Source organism: Lithobates pipiens, unplaced genomic scaffold (assembly GCF_037356315.1).
Source record: "Lithobates pipiens isolate NorthernLeopardFrog02 unplaced genomic scaffold, aLitPip1_a1.2 Scaffold_8, whole genome shotgun sequence".
NCBI lineage: Eukaryota > Metazoa > Chordata > Amphibia > Anura > Ranidae > Lithobates > Lithobates pipiens.
Window position 1 is genome coordinate 578,680,796 of NW_027507903.1, and position 14,685 is coordinate 578,695,480.

Below are 14,685 nucleotides of genomic sequence, written 5' to 3' on the forward strand. Positions count from 1 at the left end.
CTTCAAAAGTAGTGAGAAATCATCATCCTGCACACTCACACCTCAGATCAGCCCCAATTCATGCACCTTCACACCTCAAATCAATGTCCTCCCTGCACATCTGCCCCACCTCTGTACCCCCCTGCACATCTGCCCCACCACTGTACCACCACTGTAACCCCCTGTACATCTTCCCCACCACTGTAGCCCCCTGCTCATCTGCCTGACCAATGTACCCCCTTTCTCATCTGCCCCACCACTGTGGCCCCTTTCTCATCTGCCCCACCACTGTAACCCCCTGCACATCCGTCCCACCACTGTAATTCCCTGCACATCTGCCCCCCAACTGTACTACCCTGCTCATCTGTCCCACCACTGTACCTACCAGCACATCTATTGCACCGACGTACCCCCATGCTCTTCTGTCTCACCACTGAAACATCTTCTCATCTGTCCCAACACTGAACTTATCTGCTTTTCTGCCCCACCACTGTAACCCCCTTTCTCATCTGTCCCACCATTGTACCTCCTGCACATCTGCCCCACCTCTGTTCCTCCCGGTCTTCTGCCCCACCACTGTATCCCCCTACTCATGTGTTCCACCGATGTACCACCTTTCTCTCTGCACCCCTCTGCACATCTGCCCCACCTTTGTACCCCCCTGCTCCTTTGCCCCACCTCTGTAACCCCCTGCTCATCTGTCCCACCAATGTACCTCCTTTCTCCTCTGCTCCGCCACTGTACACCACTATACATCTTCCCCACCTCTGTACCCCCTGCTCTTCTTCCCAACCACTGTAACCCCCTGCTCATCTGTCCCACCAATGCACCTCCGTTCACATCTGCTCCACCACTGGACTCCTGCTCTTCTGTCCCATCGCTGATTCCCCTTCTCATCTGCCCCAATATTGAGCCCCCCCCCCGCTCATCTTTCCCACCACTGTAACCTCCTTCTCATCTGGCCCAACACTGAACCCCCCCGCTTATCTGCCCCACCACTGTAACCCCCTTTTCTCATTTGCCCCACCAATGTACCTCCTGCACATCTGTCTCACCTCTGTACCCCCCTGCTCATGTGTTCCACCGATGTACCTCCTTTCTCTCTGCACCCCCCTGCACATCTGCCCCACCTCTGTACCCCCTTGCTCCTCTACCCCAAAGCTGTAATCCCCTAATCATCTGTCCCACCAATGTACCTCCTTTCTCGTCTGCCCCGCCACTGTTCCCCCCTTTAAATCTGCCCCACCTCTGTACCCCTGCTCTTCTGCCCAACCACTGTAAACCCCTGCTCATCTGTCCCAATAATGCACCTCCTTATGCCCCACTGCTGTACCCCTCTGCTCTGCTGTCCCACCGCTGATACCCCTTCTCATCTGCCCCACTACTGAACCCCCCCGCTCATCTTTACCACCACTATAACCTCCTTCTCATCTGGCCCAAAACTGAACCCCCCGCTCACCTGCCCCACCAATGTACCTCCTGCACATCTGTCCCACCTCTGTACACCCCTGCTCATGTGTTCCACCGATGTACCTCCTTTCTCTCTGCACATCTACCCCACCTCTTTACCCCCTTACTCCTCTACCCCACCGCTGTAACCCCCTAATCATCTGTCCCACCAATGTACCTCCTTTCTCCTCTGCCCCGCCACTGTTCCCCCCTTTAAATCTGCCCCATCTCTGTATCACTGCTCTTCTGCCCAACCACTGTAACCCCCTGCTCATCTGTCCCAACAATGTACCTACTTATGCATCTGCCCCACTGCTGTACTCCTCTGCTCTTCTGTCCCACCGCTGAACCCACTTCTCATCTGCCCCACTACTGAACTCCCCTGCTCATCTTTCCCACCACTGTAACCCTCTTCTCATCTGACCCAACACTGAATCCCCCCTGCTCATCTTTCCCACCACTGTAACCCTCTTCTCATCTGACCCAACACTGAATCCCCCCTGCTCATCTGCCCTATCACTGTACCCCCTTGCTTTTCTGTCCCACCGCTGAACCCCCTTATCATCCCTCCCACACTGTACCTCCTGCACATCTACCCCACTACTGTACCCCCTTTCTCTTCTGTCCCACAACTGTAACCCCTCTGCTCATCTGCCCCATCAATGTACACCTTTTCTCATCTGCCCCACCACTGTACCTCCCTGCAAATCTGCTCCACCGCCATATCCCCATGCTCTTCTGTCTCACTACTGAATCACTTTCTCATCTGTCCTAACACTGAACCCATCTGCTCATCTGCACCACCACTGTAACCCACTTTCTCATCTGCCACACCAATTGTCAGGAAAACCCTTCCCACGGGCATCCGAGTGGTGTAAGACGCAGAAGATCATCTGTGTGCAAGAAGAGCGTTATTGCGGTTGGCGTTGCGCGTGAGCGGGAGCGCGCACGTGGGAGCGCGCGTGGCCGTCTTGATGCAATTGGCGCCAATGGCGCTATTTAAAGTGGATCTTTGCCTTGCTGCCTTGCTGCCCGATCAACAGCTTTCCTGTGTGCTCTGCTATCCTGTATCTGAACTCACCTGATCCGTATTGATCAGGCCTGTTCCTGACTTCTCTGTTTGCTGCCTGCCCCCGACTTTTGGCTTCTTACCCGACTACTCTTCTGCTCGCCTGTGCTTGACCTGGACCGTTGTACTACTCTGCTACCTGCCAGTCTCCTGTTTACCATTGCTGGACTACAGAACACCTCCTGGTCCGCCACCGTACCCGGCTGTTGTCTTCCACTGTGTCCTGTTGCCTCTTACCTCTTGCTGCGGGACTACAGGACTCCTTCCGCTATCTGCTGTATCCTGTTGGCACCTGCATTCCGCTGCTGGACTACAGAACTCCTCCCGCTGTCCACTGTACCCTGCAGTCACCTGCATTCTGCTGCCGGTCTACAGGACTCCTCCCGCTGTCCGCTGTACTCTGCTGTCACCTGCACTCTGCTGCTGGACTACAGGACACCTCCCATTACCAACGGTCTCCTGCCTTCTACACCGGCCATCCAGTCAGGCACTTGTGCTCTCGAGCCCCTGTCATCTCTACCAGGGCCTCCCGAGTCAGAGGTTTACGAGAGGCCGCTCCCTGCATTCCGGGCTCTGCCTTAAGGTACGTGACAGTATCAGGCAGCCATGTCTGAGCCCACGCAGGGAGATTCCGCTATGGAGGACTTATGCCGTCATCTTGCTGGACTCACCCAGGCCGTTAAATCCCTGCAAGAGGGCTATTTCCGATTGGAAGAGTGTGTCCAGGTCTTATCTACCACAGGCCCTACCGTGCCGGGAACTTCTTCTGCACCATCAGTGATTATGATGCCCCCAGAGCCTAAGGTCCCAACTCCGGAAAGGTTCTCGGGAAATCGCAGCAAGTATAGGGCTTTCCGCAACGCCTGTGAACTTTTTTTTGCACTTCAACCCAGAACTTTTTCCCTTGAATCCACTAAGGTGGGTTTTGTCATCTCCCTCCTACTGGATGAGCCCCAGGCATGGGCCCACCGCCTCTTGGAGCAAAAGGACACATGCCTTAACAACCTGAATACTTTCTTCCAAGCGATGGGTCTGCTCTATGAGGATCCATAACAAGCGGCTACTGCAGAAGCAGCGTTATATTCACTTCAGCAAGGCCGTAGAGCGGCAGAGGACAATGCGTCCGAATTCCGGCGCTGGAGTTCCGATACTACCTGGAACGACGCAGCTCTACGCTATCAGTTTCGCATGGGACTCTCTGAACCTTTAAAGGATGAGTTGGCCCGGGTTGGTATTCCAGCAACGCTTGAAGCCCTTATTAACCTGTCCATCCAGATTGACAGACGCCTGAGAGAACGGAGAGCAGAACGTACTGCCGGTCCTTCCCGACCAGTCTGGATGTTACCCCGTGTTCCCAACCCTCCTGCACATTCCGCGGCTGACGCTCCTGAGCCCATGCAACTGGGCTTACTTCGACCTTCCCTCACCACCGAAGAACGACAATGCCGGCGGGTCAACAATCTGTGTCTATATTGTGGGGAGTCCGGACACTATGTGAGATCCTGTCCCGCCAAACTCCATAAGCACTCTTCTTTGTCTACTACTGTCTTACCTGCTGTGCTTAGTAATATCTCTCACCTGGCTATTCCCATTTCTCTTCAGCTTCCAGGAGGGAATACTCAAGTCACAGCGATAATTGACTCAGAAGCGTGCAGTGGGTTCATGGACTTGTCTTTTGCCCGTAAATTCCAAGTCCCCCTACGGCCCAGGGCGAAGGGATTGACAGTACACCTTGCCGACGGATCGGCTATCAAATCCGGGCCGGTGACACAAGAGACGTTTCCTTTGACTGCCACTATCTCCGGTAACCATCAGGAACTACTCTGCCTGGACATTATCGAGTCTCCCCTTTTCCCTATTATACTGGGCATGCCCTGGCTCAGGGCACACAATCCGCAAATTGACTGGTCCACCGGGAGCATTAGCTTTCCTTCTCCCTATTGTCGTCAGCACTGCCTGCAAGAAGCAATTCATGTCTCGCACCACTTAATGTGTCTGGAGATCGATGTTGAAACTCGCCAGTGTGTTCCAGAGGCTTACCATAGTTTCTTGGACATGTTCAGCAAGAAGGGGGCAGAAACGCTTCCCCCCCATAGACCCTATGACTGTCCGATTGAGATACTCCCCGGAGCCGAAATCCCTTTCGGGAGAATTTTCCCCTTAACGGAAGTGGAACTTGAGACTCTCAGGACTTACATTGATGACAACCTGAAAAAAGGGTTTATACGCCCTTCTACCTCCCCAGCAGGAGCAGGAATCTTTTTTGTAGAAAAGAAGGACCATTCCCTACGCCCTTGTGTTGACTATCGGGACTTAAATAAAGTTACAGTCAAGAACCGGTACCCATTGCCTTTGGTGCCCGAATTATTTCAGAGACTCGGAACAGCCGTTATCTTCACTAAGCTGGATCTTCGCGGAGCCTACAATTTGGTCCGTATCCAAAGCGGGGATGAATGGAAGACTGCCTTCAGCACCCGCTTCGGACACTTCGAGTATCTCGTAATGCCCTTTTGGCTATGCAACGCTCCTGCGACCTTCCAGCATTTTGTGAATGATATTTTCAGAGACTATCTCGACCTGTTTATCATAGTGTATTTGGGCGACATCTTGATCTTTTCCCCCTCTCTGCCTATTCACAGGGAACACGTCAGAAAGGTTCTAACTCGGCTTCGTCAACACGGCTTGTACGCGAAACCTGAGAAGTGCGAGTTTGAACGTCGCAGCATCCAGTTTCTGGGGCTGATTATCTCGGTAGATGGAATCAAGATGGACCCACAGAAAGTTTCTGCCATCCTGGACTGGCCAGCTCCTACAGATAAGAGAGGAATCCAACGTTTTGTGGGGTTTGCGAATTTTTATCGCAAGTTTATCAAGGGGTTCTCTACTATCATCGCCACGATCACAAGATTGACCAGACAGGGTATCAAGTTCCAGTGGACCCCAGAAGCTCAGGCTGCTTTCACCTCTCTTAAGGAACAATTTTTTGTCAGCTTCTGTCTTGAAGCATCCTAATTCCGCGCTGCCCTATATCCTAGAGGTTGACGCATCTGAGATTGCAGTAGGAGCAGTACTCTCCCAGAGACAAGGTCCCAAGGCCCTATTGCATCCGGTGGCTTTCTTCTCGCGCAAATTGTCTGAAGCGGAGAGGAACTATGACGTTGGGGACAGGGAGCTACTCGCTATCAAAGCTGCACTTGAAGAATGGCGCTATCTCCTGGAGGGAGCGGCTCATCCCATTCTGGTATACACTGACCACAAGAACTTAGAGTACTTGAAGACTGCTAAGAGGCTGACGCCGCGTCAGGCCAGATGGGCACTCTTTTTTACGAGATTTTCATTTCACATTACCTATAGGCCGGGTCAAAAAACACCAAACCTGACACGCTGTCTCGGATGTTCAGTGAACCCGAAGCTTTTCAATCAACAGATACCATCCTTGCACCCGTAAACTTCCTTATGCTCCAGGAAGACCTATTGTCCCAACTCAAGCAGGCCTCATCGTCGGCTCCTCCATCAAACACTATCCTACATTCCAGCGATGACTTATTGTGGCATGAAAATAGAATCTACGTGCCTCAGCAACTACGGGTTGCCGTTCTTAAATCCTGCCACGACCACAAACTGGCCGGCTATTTTGGGGTACACAAGACCGCCGAACTCCTTCAACACACCTTCTGGTGGCCCCAGCTGCTAAGAGATTGCAAGCTTTATGTTGAATCATGCATCACCTGTACCCAGAACAAGGGTAGCAAGACCAAGGCCTGGGGGCTGCTGAAACCGCTCTCTATTCCGGAAAGGCCATGGAAAATGATTTCCATGGACTTTATTGTTGAATTACCACCGTCAGAAGACTACACCACTATCTTCGTGGTGGTTGACAGATTCTCCAAGATGGCTCATTTCCAGCCCATGAAGGGTACACCTTCTGCCCCTGAGACCGCAAAGATCTTCATTAAGGAAATAGTAAGACTCCACGGTATACCTTCAAACATTGTTTCTGATCGTGGGGTGCAATTTACGTCTAAATTTTGGAGAGCTTTGTGTGAGTCCCTGAAGATTGACCTCTCGTTCTCCTCTGCCTACCATCCCCAGACCAATGGCCAGACCAAACGAACAAACCAGACCCTCAAGCAATATTTGCGGTGCTATTCTTCCTTCTCTCAAGATGATTGGGTATCCCTTTTGCCCCTTGCCGAGTTCGCCTACAACAACTCCATTCATTCTGCAACGAATCAGTCTCCCTTTTTTGCGAATTATGGCTTTCACCCTCTGTTCCTGTCAAACAACATTCCAGAATGCACAGTTCCGGCGGCTCAGGAAACCTTGAACTTTTTCTGAACCAATAAAAAGCTGCTTCAAGAGACAATGGTAAGGACCCAAGAACGCAACAAGGCGGCATTTGACAAGAAGAGGAGAGGGGAGCTTGATTTAAAACCCGGGGACCTAGTCTGGCTGTCTACCCTGAATTTGAAATTGGCATGCCCATCCAGAAAACTGGGCCCAAAGTTTGTGGGTCCCTTCCCAGTAACCAGGAAAATTAATAACGTGGCCTATGAACTGAAACTACCGAAGTCGTTTCGTGTTCCATGTGGCCCTCCTAAAACCCTCAATCCAGGATCCCTTCACCAATCGGAACGTCGGTCCCCCTGAACCTGTGCTTATTAACGGTGAGGAAGAATTTGAGGTTGAAGGGATTTTAGATTGCAGAAGGAGACGCAACCAAGTCCAGTATCTGGTGAAGTGGAAGGGGTATGGGCCAGAAGAGAACTCCTGGGAACCAAAGACTAATATCCACGCCAAGAGACTGATTCTGGCCTTCAAGAGATCTCACCCGGGTAAGATGTCCCAGTTGGGCATCCGGAGGCTGCCCATTGGAGGGGGACAATGTCAGGAAAACCCTTCCCACGGGCATCCGAGTGGTGTAAGACACAGACGATCATCTGTGCGCAAGAAGAGCGTTATTGCGGTCGGTGGTTCGCGTGCGCGTACCTGCACGCGGGAGCGCGCACGCGGGGGAGCGCGTGGCCGTCTTGACGCAATTGGCGCCAATGGTGCTATTTAAAGTGGATCTTTGCCTTGCTGCCTTGCTGCCCGATCAACAGCGTTCCTGTGTGCTCTGCTATCCTGTATCTGAACTCACCTGATCCGTATTGAACCCGGCCTGTTCCTGACTTCTGTTTGCTGCCTGCCCCCGATTTTTGGCTTCCTACCCGACTACTCTTCCGGATTTCGTTTCTGTACCTGATCTGCTCGCCTGTGCTTGACCTGGACCGTTGTACTACTCTGCTACCTGCCAGTCTCCTGTTTACCGTTGCTGGACTACAGAACACCTCCCGGTCAGCCACCGTACCCGGCTGTTGTCTTCCACTGTGTCCTGTTGCCTCTTACCTCTTGCTGCGGGACTACAGGACTCCTTCCGCTATCTGCTGTATCCTGTTGGCACCTGCATTCCGCTGCTGGACTACAGAACTCCTCCCGCTGTCCACTGTACCCTGCAGTCACCTGCATTCTGCTGCCGGTCTACAGGACTCCTCCTGCTGTCTGCTGTACTTTGCTGTCACCTGCACTCCGCTGCTGGACTACAGGACACCTCCCATTACCAACAGTCTCCTGCCTTCTACACCGGCCATCCAGTCAGGCACTTGTGCTCCTCTGTGCTCCCAAGCCCCTGTCATCTCTACCAGGGCCTCCCAAGTCAGAGGTTTACGAGAGGCCGCTCCCTGCATTCCGGGCTCTGCCTTAAGGTACGCGACACCAATGTACCTCCTGCACATCTGTCTCACCTCTGTTCCCCCTGCTCTTCTGCCCCACCAATGTAACCCCCTGCTCACCTGTCCCACCAATACACCTCCTTTCACATCTGCCCACTGCTCTACACCCCTGCTTTTCTGTCCCATCACTGAACCCCCTTTTCATCTGCCCCAACACTGAACTCCCCTCTCCAATCCAACTCTCGCATCCAGCCCACGTGCTTGTATGTGATGTATGTAATTATGGAATGCATGTGATGAATGGAATGCATGGGATGCATGGGATGTCACATACAAGCATCTGGAATGGATGCGCAATGAGCTCATGTCAGGGGTATTTTCTGAAAGCAGTGGGCCAGTGTGCGGGATCATAAGTTGGGCCCCTGCAGCTGTAAAAAAGTGCAGCGCTCTGCGCTGCAGAAAAAGTTGGGTGTGATTTTCATTGTGCTGAATACTTGCTGTGGCTTAAAGGGACACAGAGTGCAGAGGTCAGATGTGACGCAAAGGTTCAGGAATAATTTAAACAAAGTTCAAAGAAGCTCAACAGTAATTCCACAAACGTACCCCTGATTGTGGTTTTCTCAATCACTGTGAAATCCCTTCTTTCTGAGATTGGTAGTGGCAACCAAGTGAGTCATCTTCCTCCAGATGGTGGATAGGGCTAGCAGGACTGTGATTGGATTTAGCACTTGCCAATGACAGTCCTCCTCCTCCTGGAAACAGGTACCGCCCCCCCAGCAGATGTGCACTCAATCTCTTCCCCACCACAAAAGCTGATGATCACAGCTACAGCAAAGTTAGAGAACCAAACAATGTTTCCCATCTTTTACAATGTGTGGGGGTCGCAGTGCCTCCCCCTCAGTGCAGGTGCGGTGTGGGGAATTCTGAAATTGGAATGCATTAGTGTCTCGCTGACACTTCCCTGCGCTGCTCTGCTGCTGGGGAGGGAGTCGAGTGCCGGCAGAAGAGGCTTCTCGTGCCGCTTGCGGCATCAGTGCCGGGGGTTGCCTACCCCTGATCTAGTTCAACCAATACAAAAATAAACAAACAAACAGAATAAACAAATAGAAAACCACAATATACAGAACCCTATACCCACAGTTGAGCCAGGGGAAGGCCCTATATAAAGCATGATCCAATTTGCTCCAGCAGGGGAAATATAAATTCCTTCTTGATCTCTCAGAAGGCAATCGGGTAATCCCTGTATCAACAATTTCTGGCCTTATTACCTACAAATGTTAAAAAACAGTTATATCTTGTATATTTAGGAATATACCCAGACTTTTTTTTTAAAACAAACTATTGAGCTGGCCAGCTCTGGAAGAAATTTTTCGGGGATCTCATGCCAAGTTTTTTTTACTGGCTACAGTTGGAAAGGATTAGAAACTTGTTCATTAGTTCTATGTCTCGATTAAGGAAACTCACTGTCACAAGGACAAGAAGTGCAGGAAAATCTTACCATTGTAGAAACAGACAGTAAAAAAACTTTGGAATATGGGTATAACTGGGACCCTGAGATATGTTTATTCCTTCTCATTCCTTCTCATCGATATCCGAAATGAACAAAAAATGGTATAATGAAAAAAGTTGACTCTGGCAATACATGAGCAATTTTGCTTTGATTAAATGATAAAGTTTGATAAACCAAAGGACTACCTAAGGCACCAATATCCTATTTATATAGTCAAAAACTTAAAGAAAGCAAGTTGGACTTTTGAGGTGCCAACAATGAACAAATATAAAAAATATGGACGTAAGCAATGTATACATAAAAAAACTCCCACAATTACCTCCCATTCAATTAGTGACACCAACTCAAATCACAATTACAATAGATACAATTCTTGGAGCAAATTAATAGATGAGTAGGTAGTTTCTCAATGCCTCAAACTATTTCATGGGAACACTCTGCTTAGTCAGGAGGTGACGGGGCAACAAAAATAGAGAATTCAAAGTACAAAGCAAAAACAAAACTCATTGTAAATACATACATTGGCAAAAGAATAAACATAAAGCTCACCGAGTTCGGGAGATCTGACACCAAAGATAGAAAGGCACAAATGTATGGCCAGAAGCATAGGTTATCATACTCTGGCACAGAGCCTTCCAAAGTCCTCACAGTTTTCTATAGCAGCAATAGCTGGATCATAAACACAACAAAAGGAAGGAGCTACATATAGAAGTCATTACATATAACTCTATAGAAAATGAATAAGACTAAGAATAGCATATATGCAAACATTACAAAGAAGGGAGGGATGGGCAAACATTACAAAGAGAGCCGAAAGAGCTTATCAGGGTTGTCACACTCACCAGTATAATTCCAATATCCTGTAAGGTCCAAGAAACCTCCAGACGATTGTAATATTCTGATAAAAAAAATTCCATACTCAATTACATGTTCTAACTAAGCCAGACAAATAGGATCATAGAAACAATGAAAATTACAAAAGAGGCTCACCATGAAACACAGAATACAGTTGGGAAAAAAACTATTTGATAGAGACAGAATATCAACCAAAAAACACATAAAACAATTGCTATGAATTAAATTGTTGTCAAGTGAGTAAAATAAATATTTGAATTTGATCCCCAAGCAAAACATGACTTAGTACTTGGAAAAACCCTTGTTGGCAAGCACAGCGGTAAGACGTTTCTTGTAGTTGGCGACCAGGTGTGCACACATCTCAGGAGGAATTTTGGTCCACTCTTCTTTACAGATCTTACATAGTTAGTTAGTCAGGTTGAAAAAAGACACAAGTCCATCCAGTTCAACCTTATCTTCTCTAAATCCTTAAGGTTTCTTGACTGTCTCTTGGCAACTCCAAGTGACAGCTCCCTCCATAATTTGTCTATAGGATTAAGGTCCGTAGACTGGCAAGGACACTCCATGATATGCTTTTTCTTGAGACCCTCCTTTGTTGCCTTGGCGGTATAATTTGGGTCATTGTCATGCTGGAAGACCCATCTTCAGTGTTCTGGCTGAGGGAAGAAGGTTCTCAAAGATTTTACAATACATGGCCCCATCCATTGGCCCCTCAATGCGGCAAAGCTGGCCTGTACCTTTAGCAGAGAAGCAGCTCCAAAGCCTCAGGTTTCTACCTCCGTAGTTGACTGTAGGGATGGTGTTCTTGGGGTCGTAGTCAGCATTTTTCTTCCTCTAAACACGGCGAGTTGAGTCAAAGAGCTCACTTTTGGGCTCATCTGACCACAGCACTTTCTCCCAATTCTTCTCTGAATCATTTAGATGTTCATTGGCATGACTATACATGTGTCATCTTGAGGAGGGGGACTTACCGTGTTTGGAGGAAGAAAAATGCTGACTATAACTATTATATTATAACTTATAAATATTATAACTATAACTATTCATCTGCAGATATTGCCCAAATCGTCCCCTCCGCTCCTCCCAGGACCCCCTACTTTCTAGCTCCCTTGTTACCTACTCTCATGCTCGCCTTCAAGACTTCTCCAGAGCCTCTCCCATCCTCTGGAACTCCCTGCCCCAGTCTGTCCGATCAGCCCCTACCCTGTCCACCTTTAGGAGTTCCCTGAAAACTCATTTATTCAGGGAAGCCTATGCCACACCCACCTAACTGTCTGAGCCACCCCCATCAAATCATTCTCTGCAGCTATTACCTTTTGTACCACCACCCCCTCCCTATAGAATGTAAGTTCTACAAGCAGGGCCCTCCTCTACCTTTTGTATTGTACTGTAATTGTGTTGTCCCCCCCCCCTTATACATTGTAAAGCGCTGCGTAAACTGTCGGCGCTATATAAATCGTGTATAATAATAATAACCTTAAGAACACATCCCTACACTCAAGCATGGGGGTGGTTGCTTTGGGGCTGTTTCTCTGCTAAAGGCCCACTTTGCCACAATGAGGAGCCAATGAATGGGGCCATGTATTGTAAAATCTTGGATGAGAACCTTCTTCCCTCAGGCAGAACACTGAAGATGAGTCATGGATGGGTCTTTCAGCATGACAATGACCCAAAACATACCACCAATGTAGTGGCTCAAAAATAATTAAGGTCCTGGAGTGGCATAGCCAGTCTCCAGACCTTAATGCTATAGAAAATTTATGGAGGGAGCTGGAACTTCAAGTTGCCAAGCGGCGGCCAAGAAAACTTAAGGATTTAGTAACAATTTGTAAAGAGGAGTGGACCAAAATCCCTCCTGAGATGTGTGGAAACCTGGTTACTAACTACAAGAAACTTCTTACCTCTGTGCTTGCCAACAAAGGTTTCTCCACTAAGTACTAAGTAATGTTTTGGTTTGGGGATCAAATACTTATTTTACTCACTGAACTGCAATTTAATTTATAACATTTGTATAATGTGTTTTTTCTGGATTTTTGGTTGATATTCTGTCTCTCTCATTTAAAATACACCTATGAAAAAAATGATAGCCTCTTCATTTCTTCATAAGTAGGCAAACTTACAAAATATGCAGGGGATCAAATAATTATTTTCCTCACAGTATATGAACAATATTAGTCTGTGCTCACTCAAACCATCCAGAGGCTAATAAGCCAAAATATGTATGGATTTATAAATAAATGTGATTTAACAGATCGCATGACAAGGTGCACTTCATTGCTGGCGATGGAACAGTTCATATTGCAGCTATTATGAAAAAGTCTCATGCACTACTTTTTACAGATTTCATTGCGACTTGCATAGACTTCTGTTAAATGAAGTCGCAAGCCGCAATTTAATCGGCAGTACAAATTGCATTGCTTGGAAATCATACTCATTTCATAGCTGCAGCGGTGTGAACCAGCACTTAATGTATTGAACATTATACAGCCTACAAAGTGTGGGTCTTGTGCCAACTTTATTTATGATCTTTAATTACCCTGGCTATCTTCATTAGGATAATTGAATTTATTGTGTGTTTTATAGTTGTGTTGCCTTACTATAGTTCCCACACCTGCCCCCAGGATAAGATAATACATGCTTCTGACCAAACATTTGAGCCTTCCCTTGTTTAGTGAAAGGATCTCCCAAACTTTATTCTTGTGCCACTATATATTTACAACGAGTTTTGTTATTATTTTGTACTTTGAATTGTTAAAGTTTGTATTTTTGTAGCTCTCCTCACCTCCTGAATAAGCAGGGTATTCTTGTAAAATGCGTTGAGGAATTGAGAAATGAACTACCCATGGAAGACACCCCATCTACTAATTTGTGCTAAAAATTGTATCCATTGTAATTGTGATTTGGGATGCTGTCACTAATTCTATGGGAGGTATTTGTGATTTATGTGATTTTTTTTTAATGATGCGATAATACAAATGTAAAGGTTTTTTTTATATGCATTTGTTCATTGTTATCACCTCAAAAGTCCCTCTTTCTTTCAATTTTTATTAAATTATATCTAAACCTAAAGAAAAAATGTAATAATTCACAGCTTTATTTAGATTTTCTGATTTTCAGGCTAAAAACATTTTCGGCAAGTACAAAAAATATCTGTCAATCTTTCAGAATGTTTTTTTTATTGTTTATTTAAAATAATAATAAAAACATAATGTAAATATTTTTTACACATAAAATGTACACAAAATAAATCAATACAATATTTTCCTACAACAAAATAAAATAACACATTTTACTATAATAATAACAACAACAACAGTGTTTTTAACAATATATACACCAAATAAACCAAATTAGTAACACTTTTTAAACAAGAATGCAAATGGAAAAAAAAATGATTATATTAAAGTAGAATTCCAGCTTAAAGGCAACTAGTCTTAAAAATGCTCCCTCTGCCCTCCTTAAAACTTATGCTGGCAAACTTTTGTAAAAAAAGATGTATAAACTCACCTATTTTCAGCCTGCTCTATTCACGCTATTCAGATGCCCTGTGTCAGCCAATGGTGGCTGCAGGGGGCAGGAGGAGGCACCAACAATGGCTGGGACATGGGAGCCTACGGGACGTCTTAGCCATTATCGAATGCTCTCTCCTCTCTTCAGCTGTCTTTGGTGCATACACGATCACATGACCAGACCAGAGAGGGCTGAACATATGTAAGTATATACATCTTTTTTTCCATAGGATAATCAGCATAGGCGTTGGGAGGGCGAGGGAGTATTTTTATGACTAGTTAAGGCTGATATTCTACAAGAAAGGGCAAAAAAAAAAAAAAAAAAAAAACACAAAAAGGAGCTATCTCTCTATCTATATATCCACATTAGCTTTTCGTGAACCATTGTCACACACTGCTTCATCTCAACATGTGCTTTCTAAAAATTTAAATATTCTTTGCATACCATAGCTCTCCTTCACACAAATCAACCACAGCGTCCTTCCTTTTTTTTCCCCACCTTGCACAGCCTATACATCTTCCTCTTATTCATCACAGTTTCTCTTTCATTATCAATTGACCTGCTCCTCCACTGAAACATTCTAGTTAGACCTCGCTCACCTA

At 47.0% G+C, this 14,685-nt stretch overlaps 1 protein-coding gene across 6 annotated transcripts in view; it reads right to left on the reverse strand.

Moving 5' to 3' along the window:
- Positions 1-14,685, reverse strand: part of LOC143961090 (beta-1,3-galactosyltransferase 2-like) — a 319,341-nt gene that overhangs the window by 66,596 nt on the left and 238,060 nt on the right. For 2 of the 6 annotated variants that reach the window (XM_077470247.1, XM_077470248.1), the window contains exon 2: positions 10,561-10,616. The exons of 2 other annotated variants lie outside the window; for them this stretch is intronic. The gene's annotated coding sequence lies outside the window, so the exon portion shown is untranslated. Of the gene's footprint in view, positions 1-10,267; positions 10,375-10,560; positions 10,617-14,080; positions 14,358-14,685 lie in introns of those variants that run through there. 2 more of the 6 variants (XM_077470250.1, XM_077470253.1) reach the window with 2 other exon arrangements.